This window comes from Sus scrofa, chromosome X (assembly GCF_054392235.1).
Source record: "Sus scrofa isolate SSC_HxYL_T2T_F1_AM1 chromosome X, Sscrofa_HxYL_maternal_Yorkshire_Landrace_v2.0, whole genome shotgun sequence".
Taxonomy (NCBI): Eukaryota; Metazoa; Chordata; class Mammalia; order Artiodactyla; family Suidae; genus Sus; species Sus scrofa.
The window spans coordinates 73069219-73080193 of record NC_139401.1 but is presented as its reverse complement, the minus strand read 5'-3'; the positions used below and the strand labels follow the sequence as shown (position 1 = coordinate 73080193).

The 10975-nt window shown below is 34.0% G+C and overlaps 1 non-coding gene across 1 annotated transcript; it reads left to right on the top strand.

Annotated features, from left to right (window-relative positions):
* The first annotated feature begins 1080 nt into the window (after positions 1-1080).
* LOC146394670 (small nucleolar RNA SNORD77) lies at positions 1081-1151 on the top strand. Its single transcript, XR_014835953.1, has one exon. It is a non-coding gene; the product is annotated as a small nucleolar RNA SNORD77 (small nucleolar RNA).
* Positions 1152-10975: the final 9824 nt, after the last annotated feature.

The following is a 10975-nucleotide window of genomic DNA, read 5'->3' as shown; positions in this document are numbered from 1 at the left end:
ATTTAGAGTATTATCAACTTAGTTGATAAAGAAGTGGCAAGGTTTTAGAGGGTTATCTCCAACTTTGAAAGAAGTTCTACTGTAGGTAAAATGCCATAAAATAGCATTGCATGCTACAAAGTAATTGTTCTTGAAAGAAATAGTCAATTGAAGTGGCAAAATTATTTTTTTCTTGTTTTAGGAAATTGCCACAACCACTTCAAACTTCATCAACCACCGTTCTGATCAGTCAGCAGCCATCAACATCAAAGCAAATAACAAATTCTCCACTAATAAAAAGATTATGACTTGCTGAAGACATAGATGATGTTTAGCATTTTTAGCAATCCAGTATTTTTTTTAATTTAGGTATGTACATTTAAAAATATAATGCTATTGCAAACTATGGTTTAATGTGAGCATAACTTTTATATTCACTGGAAAACCAAAAATTTTTTTGTGGCTTGCATTATCACAATATTTGCTTTATTGTGATAATCTGGAAATTAACCTAGGTGAGTATGCCTGTATTTATACCACATTTTCCTTATTCCTTATTCTTTCATCCATCAGTGGTTGCTTCTATGTATTGGCTATTTTAAATAATTCTACATTAAATATAGGGTGCATATTTCTTTTTGAGTTAGTGCTTTTGTTTCTTTTGGATAAATACCCAGAAGTTGAATTGCTGGATCATATATCGATTTTATTTTCAATTTTTAAAGAACCCTCCATACTTTTTTTCTATAATGTTCACACCAGTTTGCCTTCCCACCAATAGTGAACAACTTTTCCTTTTTTTCTTTTACTTTTTTCAGATAAAATGAACAGAAAAGAAGGCAGAAAGAAAACAGAAAGAATGATAAACAAAAATAAAATAAAAATCAACCATAATTTAATCGTCTATCCATTCATGGTAACCAATAAAATTTGAAAAATAATACTAATAATGTTATGTAATCTACTCATGTTATCTAATAGTATATTTTGAATATCTCCCCTGGTGTAAATAACTAATCATAATACTATTTTAAATAGCTATGTAATATTTATTCCTTTGATTGTATAGGTCATAATCTGTAATATGTAATAGTGGGTCTACTACTATGATGCCTGCATAGTTCAACAGATTGAACCATGAAAGAGGTATATACCACTTGTTGGATGTAGAATTAAAAAAAAGAATAGTGAGTCTGAAATATGACAATTTCCTGTCACTGCCTTCACAGCTACTTTTAAACAGAGCAGATAAGACCATTCCATGGGGGAGGTAGGATATCACTGGTGTCTCTGTGGTTCAAAATAGACCCCCAAGAACCTATTTTAAATATCCAGCTATCCTCTGGGGTAACCCTTGATGCTCTCAGGAGGCACAAACTCATTATCATAGATTATTTTATTATATTTGAAGAACTGAAACTAGAGCTCTGAGGAAAAAAAACATAGACCAGGTAAGTTTTGACAAATACATGTATGTGAAATACTGCAGGATAGAGAATACCCAGATCTTAGAAAAGTCCCTCAAAGGCAGAAATTGCCTCATTTATTTCACCTTATGCCCTTGAAAATATAGAAAAGTGCCTTTAACTTATTATACCCAGCAAATAGAGAATGAAAATTAAGCTCTAGTAATATAGCAGATTACAGAGCATTTCATACCTATTATTAATCTCCACAGCAATCTTTGAAGAGAAATATTGGTATCTTCTCTTTATATATAAGAAAACTGAGCTCAGAGAATCCCAGTTAAATGAGGTAAAATGACTTCTCTAAGATCAAACAGCCAAAAAGTGGAAGAATCAGGACTTCTTGTTCTGTTTGACTCCAAAGCTGGTGATTGTTGGAGTGAGTTAAGACTAGAAGTACAGATACTGTCAAGACCACTGAGGCTGTAAATCAACTATAATTTAAAAAAAAAGGCCATAGAGGCAAGTAAGGCAGCATCTATGCACCCATAATGGATGCCAGATGCCAGAAAAAAAACAAGGTAGAACTAAGACTGATTTCTTCATAGACGCTCCTCTTCCCTCTCCCTCTCTTTTTTATCTTTAAAAAGTAATTATTATTATTTTTATGTATGTCTACTATGGTTTGCATGTATGTTTTCCTTCACACGGAGGACTTGGCCACCCTCCTTTGGTCTGTGGTTGGAAGAAATACATGTCCATGGCGTCATTATATATAAACAATCCAAGTGTAGTCACATTGCGTATCAGAACTAATGATTCATTACCATGGCTTGCAGATGACAGAAAGAAGCTCAGTAATACTTGCTTAAATTGTTTGATTTTCCAAAGTAAAACATAAACTAAATTCCTTTCCCTCAAACACTTCATGTCTTGAGTACCAAAAAACAAATTAATGAAGTGAAATGAAGACTTACATTTCTTTGTGGCCACTAATTATGAAAGATTTATAGTTACTCTTCCAGAAGACACAAGTACTTAGTTTAGAAAAATTGCCACATGTACCAAAACTGTAGTGTTCTCCCAAGTTTCAATGCCTTGTCTTTTTTTTCAATTGTTTATTTATATATATATATTTTTTTCTCCTGTACTGCATGGTGACCCAGTTATACATGCATAACGCACCTTTCCACAGAAAAGAAAATCAGTGCCTTGTCTTTATTTTTCCTATGTTTATATACATAATGATTCTTGCCTTTGAGCATGGACAGAGACTGTCTCTAGAGACTGTTAGAAAATATTTCTTCTCAAAAAAAAAAACAAAGAAAAAACAAAAAAACAAAAACAAAAACAAAAAAGAAAATATTTCTTCTGTATAAAACTTGAGTCAGACTGACCGCATAACTGAAAACTCCCATCTTCCATGGAGTTGCCAAAATGTTGAAGAAAATCATAAGGTCAATGTTTCTGTGGCTTAATAATCAATATCATTATTGGATTCCATTTTTTATTAAATGGTGATAAATGACATAAATCACACACTTTTGGTTCTCTTTGACCATTTGACAATACTCAGTTAAATGTAACTAGATAATTCACATCACTTTATTGGACTAGCTCTTACAGACTGACATGTGTTTGGATTTTCCCCTTGAAATTAGTTTTGTTTTCAATATGGGGAAAACAGAAAAAGGCTTGATTTTGTTAGATTTATTTATAATATGAAAAACTTTGTTAAAATTTTCTTGCATTCCTGAGATTGTACTAAAATTATGCTTAAATAACATATGCTATAAAATTAGTTTTTTGATATATTTTCCATTTGTTTTATTTAATACATTTCACATATAAGTGAAAAAATAGTATTTGTCTTCCTGTCTTCCTCAATTCACTAAGCATAATACGTTCCAGATTCATCCATGTTGTTGAAATGGCAAAATTTCATTATTTTCTATGTCTGACTAATATTTCATGTATTTACCACATCTCCTTTACCCATTCATCTGTTGATGGGACACTTAGTTTTTTCATTTTCTTGCCTATTGTACATATGTTGCTATGAACATTGGGGTGAACATATCTTTCCAAATTAGCATTTTCTTTATTTTGGGTATATACATGAAAGTGGAGTTGCTAGTTTATATGGTAATTCTAAGTTTAATCATATTTTAAATTAAAATATAGTTGATTTACAATGTTGTGCCAATTACTGCCATACAGCAAAGTGATTCAGTTATATCTATATGTATATACATTCTTTTTTTATATTCTTTTGCATCGACATCATTCCTAGGAGATTGGATATAGTTCCCTGTGCTATAAAGTAGGACATTGCTATTTATCAAGTCAAAATACAATAGGTTACATTTACTAATCTGAAACTCCCAGTCTATCCTTACTTCCATTCCCCTTGAATATCACAAGTCTGTTCTCTATGTCTTTGAGTCTGTTTCTGTTTTATAGATAGGTTCATTAGCGCCATATATTAGATTCCCCATATAAATGATATCATATGCTGTTTGTCTTTCTCTACTTCACTTAGAATGATAATCTCTAGTTATATCCATGTTCCTGCAAATGGCTTAACTTCATTATTTTTATGTCTGAGTAGTATTCCAGTGTATATATTTACCACTTCTTAATCCACTTATCTGTTGATGGACATTTAGGTTGTTTCCATGTCTTGGCTATTGTGAATAGTGCCACTATGAACAAAAAGGTACATGTATATTTTTGAATTATAATTTTGCCTGGACATATACCCAGGAGTGAGACTGCTGGATCATATGGTACTTCTCTATTTAGTTTACTGAGGAAACTCCATCCTGTTTTCCATTGTGGTTTTACCAATTTACATTCCCAACAGTGTAGGAGTGTCCCCTTTTCTCCACACCATCTCTAGCATTTGATATCTGTAGACAAATGATAGCTATTGTGACCAGCGTGAGGTGGTACCTCATTGTAGTTTTGATTTGCATTTCTGTAATAATTAGCAATGTTGAGAATATTTTCATGTGACTACTGGCCATCTGCATATCTTCTTTGGAGAAATATCTAGTTGCGTCTTCTTTCCAGTTTACAATTGTGTTGTTTCATTTTTGTTATTGTTGTTGAGTTTTATGAGTTTGTATATTTTGGAGATTAAGCTCTTGCCAGTTGCATCATTGGCAACTGTTTTTGCCCATTCCACAGATTGTCTATTCATTTTTTCAATGGTTTCCTTCCCTGAGCAAAAGCTTGTACATTTGATTAGGTCCCATTTGTTTATTTTTGTTTTTATTGCTGCTGCCTTGGGAGACTCACCTAAGAAAATATTTGTATAGTTATGTCAGAAAGTATTTAGCCTATGTACTCTTCTAGGAGTTTTATGGTATCATGTCTTAGGTTTAAGTTTTTAAGCCATTTTGAGTTTATTTTTATGCATGGTGTGAATGTGTGTTCTAGTATTATTGATTTACATGCAACTGTCCAGTTTCCCTAGCAACACTTGCTGAAGAGACTTTTTCCCATTTTATATGCTTGCCTCCTCTGTCAAAGATTAATTTGCTGCAGGTGTATGGGTTTATTTCTGGGCTCTCTTTTCAGTTCCATTGATTCATATGCCTGTTTTTGTACCAATATCACACTGTTTTGATTACTTTATCTTTGTAATATTATCTGGAGTCTGGGAGAGTTGTGCCTCCTTTGTTTTTCTTTCCTCTGGATTGCTTTAGTAATTCTTGGTCTTTCATTACATATACATTTTTGGATTATTTGTTTAGTTCTGTAGAAAATGTCATAGGTAATTTGGTAGGAATTACATTAAATCTGGAGATTGCTTGGGGTAGTATGACCATTTTAATGGTATTAATTCTTTGGATCCAGAAGGATGGGATGTCTTTCCATTTCTTTGAATCCTATTTAATATCCTTGATTAATGTTTTATAGCTCTCAGCATATAAGTCTTTCACCTCCTTGGTCAGGTGTATTCCTAGGTATTTTATGTTTGGGGGGCAATTTTAAAAGGTATTTTTATATTCATTTTCAAATATTTCACTGTCAGGATACATAAATGCAACTGATTTCTGAGTATTAATCTTGTATCATTCTATTTGCTGAATTTTTTTATCAGATCAAGTCATTTTTGTGTGAAGTCCTCATGGTTTTCTTTATATAGTATCACGTTATCTACATATAGTGACAATTTTACCTCTTCTCTTCCAAATCAGATAACTTCAATTTCTTTCTCTTACCTGATTTCTGTGGCCAGGACTTCCAATACTATGTTCAATAAAAGTAGTGAAAGTGGGCATCCTTGCTTTGTTCCATATTTTAGAAGAAAATATTTCATCTTTCCTCTGTTGAGTATTATATTGGCTATGGGTTTGTCATAAATGGCTTTTATTATGTTGAGATATGTTCCATCTATGCCCACTTTGGTAAATTTTTTTAATATGGATGGATGCTGAATTTTGTCAAATGTTTTTTTCTGTATCTATTGAAGTGATCGTGTGGGTTTTTTTTTATTTTTGTTAATGTGGCATTTTACAGAGACTGATTTCCTTCTATTGAACCATCCTTATGAACTTGGGATGAATCACACTTGGTCATGCTGTAGGATTTTTTATGTGTTGTTTGATTTGGTTTGTTAAAATTTTGTTAAGAATTTTTGCATCTATACTCATCAAAGATATTAGCCTATAATTTTCTTTTTTGGTAGTATCTTTGTCTTTGGTATTAGGGTGATTGTGGCTTCATAGAATGTCTTCAGGGGTGTTCTTTCTTCAATCTTTTTGGAAGATTTTACAAAAATCAGTATAATTCATGACTTTTTTCTATCTGCTGATTTTAAGTTTTGTTTATTCTTTTTTCATAATCCTTTTAGGTGGTAGATTAGTTGTTGATTTGAAATTTTTCTTGTTTTTTAAGGATGGCCTCTATCACTATGAACTTCCTATTAAAAACCGTTTTTGCAGCACCCATAGATTTTGTATGGTTGTTGTTTGTCTAAAGGTATTTTTAATTTCCTTTTTGATTTCCTATTGACACATTGGTATTTTAGAAGCATGTTTTCAGTCTCCATGTATCTGTGTTTTTGTTTTGTTTTTCTTTGCTTTCTCATTTTTTGTTGTGTGGTTGATTTCCAGTTTCATGACACTGTGTTCAGAGAAGATGCTTGAAAAAATTTCTATACTCTTAAATTTGTTGAGCTTAGTTTTGTGCCTTGATATTTGGTCAGTCCTAGAGAATGTTTCCTATGTACTTGAAAAAAAATGTACAACCATTTTTGGGTGGATATAATGTTCTGAAAATAGCAATTAAGTCTAACTATTCTATTATGTCATTTAGGGTCTCTGTTGCTTATTGATTTTCTGTCTAGGAGATCTCTCCATTGAGGTGAGTGCAGTGTTAAAGTTTCCTACTATTAATGTATTCCCATCAATTTTCCCTTTATTTCTGGTAGTATTTTTTTGATATATCTGGCTGGTCCTGTATTATGTGCATCTATGTTGACAAGTGCAATATCCTCTTCTATCATTATTATTATTAAATAATGTCCTTCTTTATCTTTCTTCATGCCCTTGGTTTTATTTTTTTTTTTTTTTTTTTTTTTTTAATTTTATTTTCCCACTGTACAGCAAGGGGGTCAGGTTATCCTTACATGTATACATTGCAATTACAGTTTTTCCCCCACCATTTCTTCTGTTGCAACATGAGTATCTAGACATAGTTCTCAATGCTATTCAGCGGGATCTCCTTGTAAATCTATTCTACGTTGTGACTGATAAGCCCAAGCTCCCGATCCCTCCCACTCCCTCCCCCTCCCATCAGGCAACCACAAGTCTCTTCTCCAAGACCATGATTGATTTTCTTTTCTGAGGAGATGTTCATTTGTGCTGGATATTAGATTCCAGTTATAAGTGATGTCATATGGTATTTGTCTTTGTCTTTCTGGCTCATTTCACTCAGTATGAGATTCTCTAGTTCCATCCATGTTGCTGCAAATGGCATGATGTCATCCTTTTTTATGGCTGAGTAGTATTCCATCGTGTATATATACCACATCTTCCGAATCCAATCCTCTGTCGATGGACATTTGGATTGTTTCCATGTCCTGGCTATTGTGAATAGTGCTGCAATGAACATGCGGGTGCACGTGTCTCTTTTAAGTAGAGCTTTGTCCGGATAGATGCCCAAGAGTGGGATTGCAGGGTCATATGGAAGTTCTATGTATAGATTTCTAAGGTATCTCCAAACTGTTCTCCATAGTGGCTGTACCAGTTTACATTCCCACCAGCAGTGCAGGAGGGTTCCCTTTTCTCCACAGCCCCTCCAGCACTTGTTATTTGTGGATTTATTAATGATGGCCATTCTGACTGGTGTGAGGTGGTATCTCATGGTAGTTTTGATTTGCATTTCTCTTATAATCAGCGATGTTGAGCATTTTTTCATGTGTTTGTTGGCCATCTGTATATCTTCTTTGGAGAAATGTCTATTCAGGTCTTTTGCCCATTTTTCCATTGATTGATTGGTTTTTTTGCTGTTGAGTTGTATAAGTTGCTTGTATATTCTAGAGATTAAGCCCTTGTCAGTTGCATCATTTGAAACTATTTTCTCCCATTCTGTAAGTTGTCTTTTTGTTTTCTTTTGGGTTTCCTTTGCTGTGCAAAAGCTTTTCAGTTTGATGAGGTCCCATGGGTTTATTTTTGCTCTAATTTCTATTGCTTTGGGAGACTGACCTGAGAAAATATTCATGATGTTGATGTCAGAGAGTGTTTTGCCTATGTTTTCTTCTAGGAGTTTGATGGTGTCCTGTCGTATATTTAAGTCTTTCAGCCATTTGGAGTTTATTTTTGTGCATGGTGTGAGGGTGTGTTCTAGTTTCATTGCTTTGCATGCAGCTGTCCAGGTTTCCCAGCAATGCTTGCTGAATAGAGTTTCCTTTTCCCATTTGATGTTCTTGCCTCCCTTGTCAAAGATTAATTGACCATAGGTGTCAGGGTTAATTTCCAGATTCTCTATTCTGTTCCATTGGTCTGTCTGTCTGTTTTGATACCAGTACCACACTGTTTTGATGACTGTGGCTTTGTAGTATTTCTTGAAGTCTGGGAGAGTTATGCCTCCTGCTTGGTTTTTGTTTCTCAGGATTGCTTTGGCGATTCTGGGTCTTTTGTTGTTCCATATAAATGTTTGGATTGTTTGTTCTAGTTCTGTGAAAAATGTCATGGGTAATTTGATAGGGATTGCATTGAATCTGTAGATTGCTTTGGGTAGGATGGCCATTTTCACAATATTGATTTTTCCAATCCAGGAACATGGAATATCTTTCCATTTTTTTACATCTTCTTTGATTTCTTTGATTAAGGTTTTATAGTTCTCGGCATATAGGTCCTTTACCTCTTTGGTTAGGTGTATTCCGAGGTATTTGATTTTGTGAGGTACAATTTTAAAAGGTATCGTATTTTTGTATTCCTTTTCTAATGCTTCATTGCTGGTATACAGAAATGCAACTGACTTCTGAATGTTAATCTTATATCCTGCCACTTTGCTGAATTTATTAATCAGTTCAAGGAGTTTTGGGGTTGAGTCCTTAGGGTTTTCTAGGTATAGAATCATGTCATCTGCATACAGTGACAGTTTGATCTCTTCTCTTCCTATATGGATGCCTTTGATTTCTTTTGTTTGTCTAATTGCTGTGGCTAAGACTTCCAAAACTATGTTGAAGAGCAGTGGTGAGAGTGGGCATCCCTGTCTTGTTCCAGATTTGAGTGAGAAGGCTTTCAGTTTTTCCCCATTGAGGATTATATTTGCTGTGGGTTTATCATAAATGGCTTTGATTATATTCAGGAATGTTCCCTCTATACCCACTTTGGCGAGGGTCTTGATCATGAATGGATGTTGAACTTTGTCAAATGCTTTTTCTGCATCTATTGAGATGATCATATGATTTTTGACTTTTTTCTTGTTAATGTGGTGTATGATGTTGATTGATTTGCGTATGTTGAACCATCCTTGTGAACCTGGGATGAACCCAACCTGGTCATGGTGTATAATTTTTTTGATATGTTGTTGGATTCGGTTGGCTAAGATTTTGTTGAGAAGTTTTGCATCTATATTCATCAATGATATTGGGCGATAGTTTTCTTTTTTGGTGGTATCTCTGCCTGGTTTTGGAATGAGGGTGATGGTGGCCTCATAGAATGTCTTTGGGAGTATTCCTTCTTCTTCAACCTTTTGAAAGAGTTTAAGGAGGATGGGCACCAATTCCTCTTTATATGTTTGATAGAATTCACCTGTGAAGCCATCTGGTCCTGGGCTTTTATTTGTAGGGAGTGATTTTATGACCTCTTCAATTTCATTTCTAGTGATTGGTCTGTTCAGTTGGTCTGTTTCTGCTTGATTCAGTTTTGGCAGGCTGTAAGATTCTAGAAAATTGTCCATTTCTTCCAGATTGTCAAACTTATTGCCATATAGTTGTTCATAGTATTCTCTTATGGTTTTTTGAATTTCTGCTGTATCCGTTGTGATTTCTCCTTTTTCATTTATAATTTTGGTGATTTGGGTTCTTTCTCTCCTCTTTTTAGTGAGTCTGGCCAGGGGTTTATCAATTTTGTTCACCTTTTCAAAGAACCAGCTCTTGGTTTTATTAATTTTCTCTATTGTTTTTTGAGTCTCTATTTTATTGATTTCTTCTTTGATCTTTACAATTTCCTTCCTTCTGCTGACTTTAGGACTTCTTTGTTCTTCTTTTTCTAATTCATTTAGGTGGAGGGTTAAGTTGTCAATTTGGGATCTTTCTTCTTTTTTGAGAAAGGCCTGGATTGCTATAAATTTCCCTCTGAGCACTGCTTTCGCAGCATCCCATAGATTTTGAGAGGTTGTGTCTTCATTATCATTTGTTTCAAGATAGTTTTTAATTTCCTTCTTGATTTCCTCATTGACCCATTGGTTTTTTAGTAGCATGTTGTTTAGTCTCCATGGAGTAGGTTTTTTCTCTTTCCTTTTCCCATGGTTGATTTCTAATTTCATGGCATTGTGGTCAGAGAAGATACTTGAGATAATTTCTATGCTCCTAAATTTATTGAGATTCGCTTTATGTCCCAATATGTGGTCGATTCTTGAGAATGTTCCATGAGCATTTGAGAAGAATGTGTATTCTGATTTTTTTGGATGTAGTGTCCTGAAGATATCAATTAAGTCTAACTTTTCTATTGTTTCCTTTAGGATCTCTGTTGCTTTATTGGTTTTCTGTCTAGAGGATCTGTCCATTGATGTGAGGGGGGTATTTAGGTCTCCTACTATGATTGTATTCTCATCAATATCTCCCTTTATGTCTGTTAATATTTGTTGTATGTATCTGGGTGCTCCTATGTTTGGGGCATATATGTTGATGATAGTAACATCCTCTCCTTGGATGGATCCCTTAATCATTAAATAGTGTCCTTCTTTGTCTTTCTTTATGTCTTTTGTTTTAAAGTCTATTTTGTCTGATATGAGCGTTGCAACTCCTGCTTTTCTGTCATGTCTATTGGCATGAAATACTTTTCCCCAGCCTTTCACTTTCAATCTATATGTATCTTTTGTCCTAAGGTGAGTTTCTTGTAGGCAGC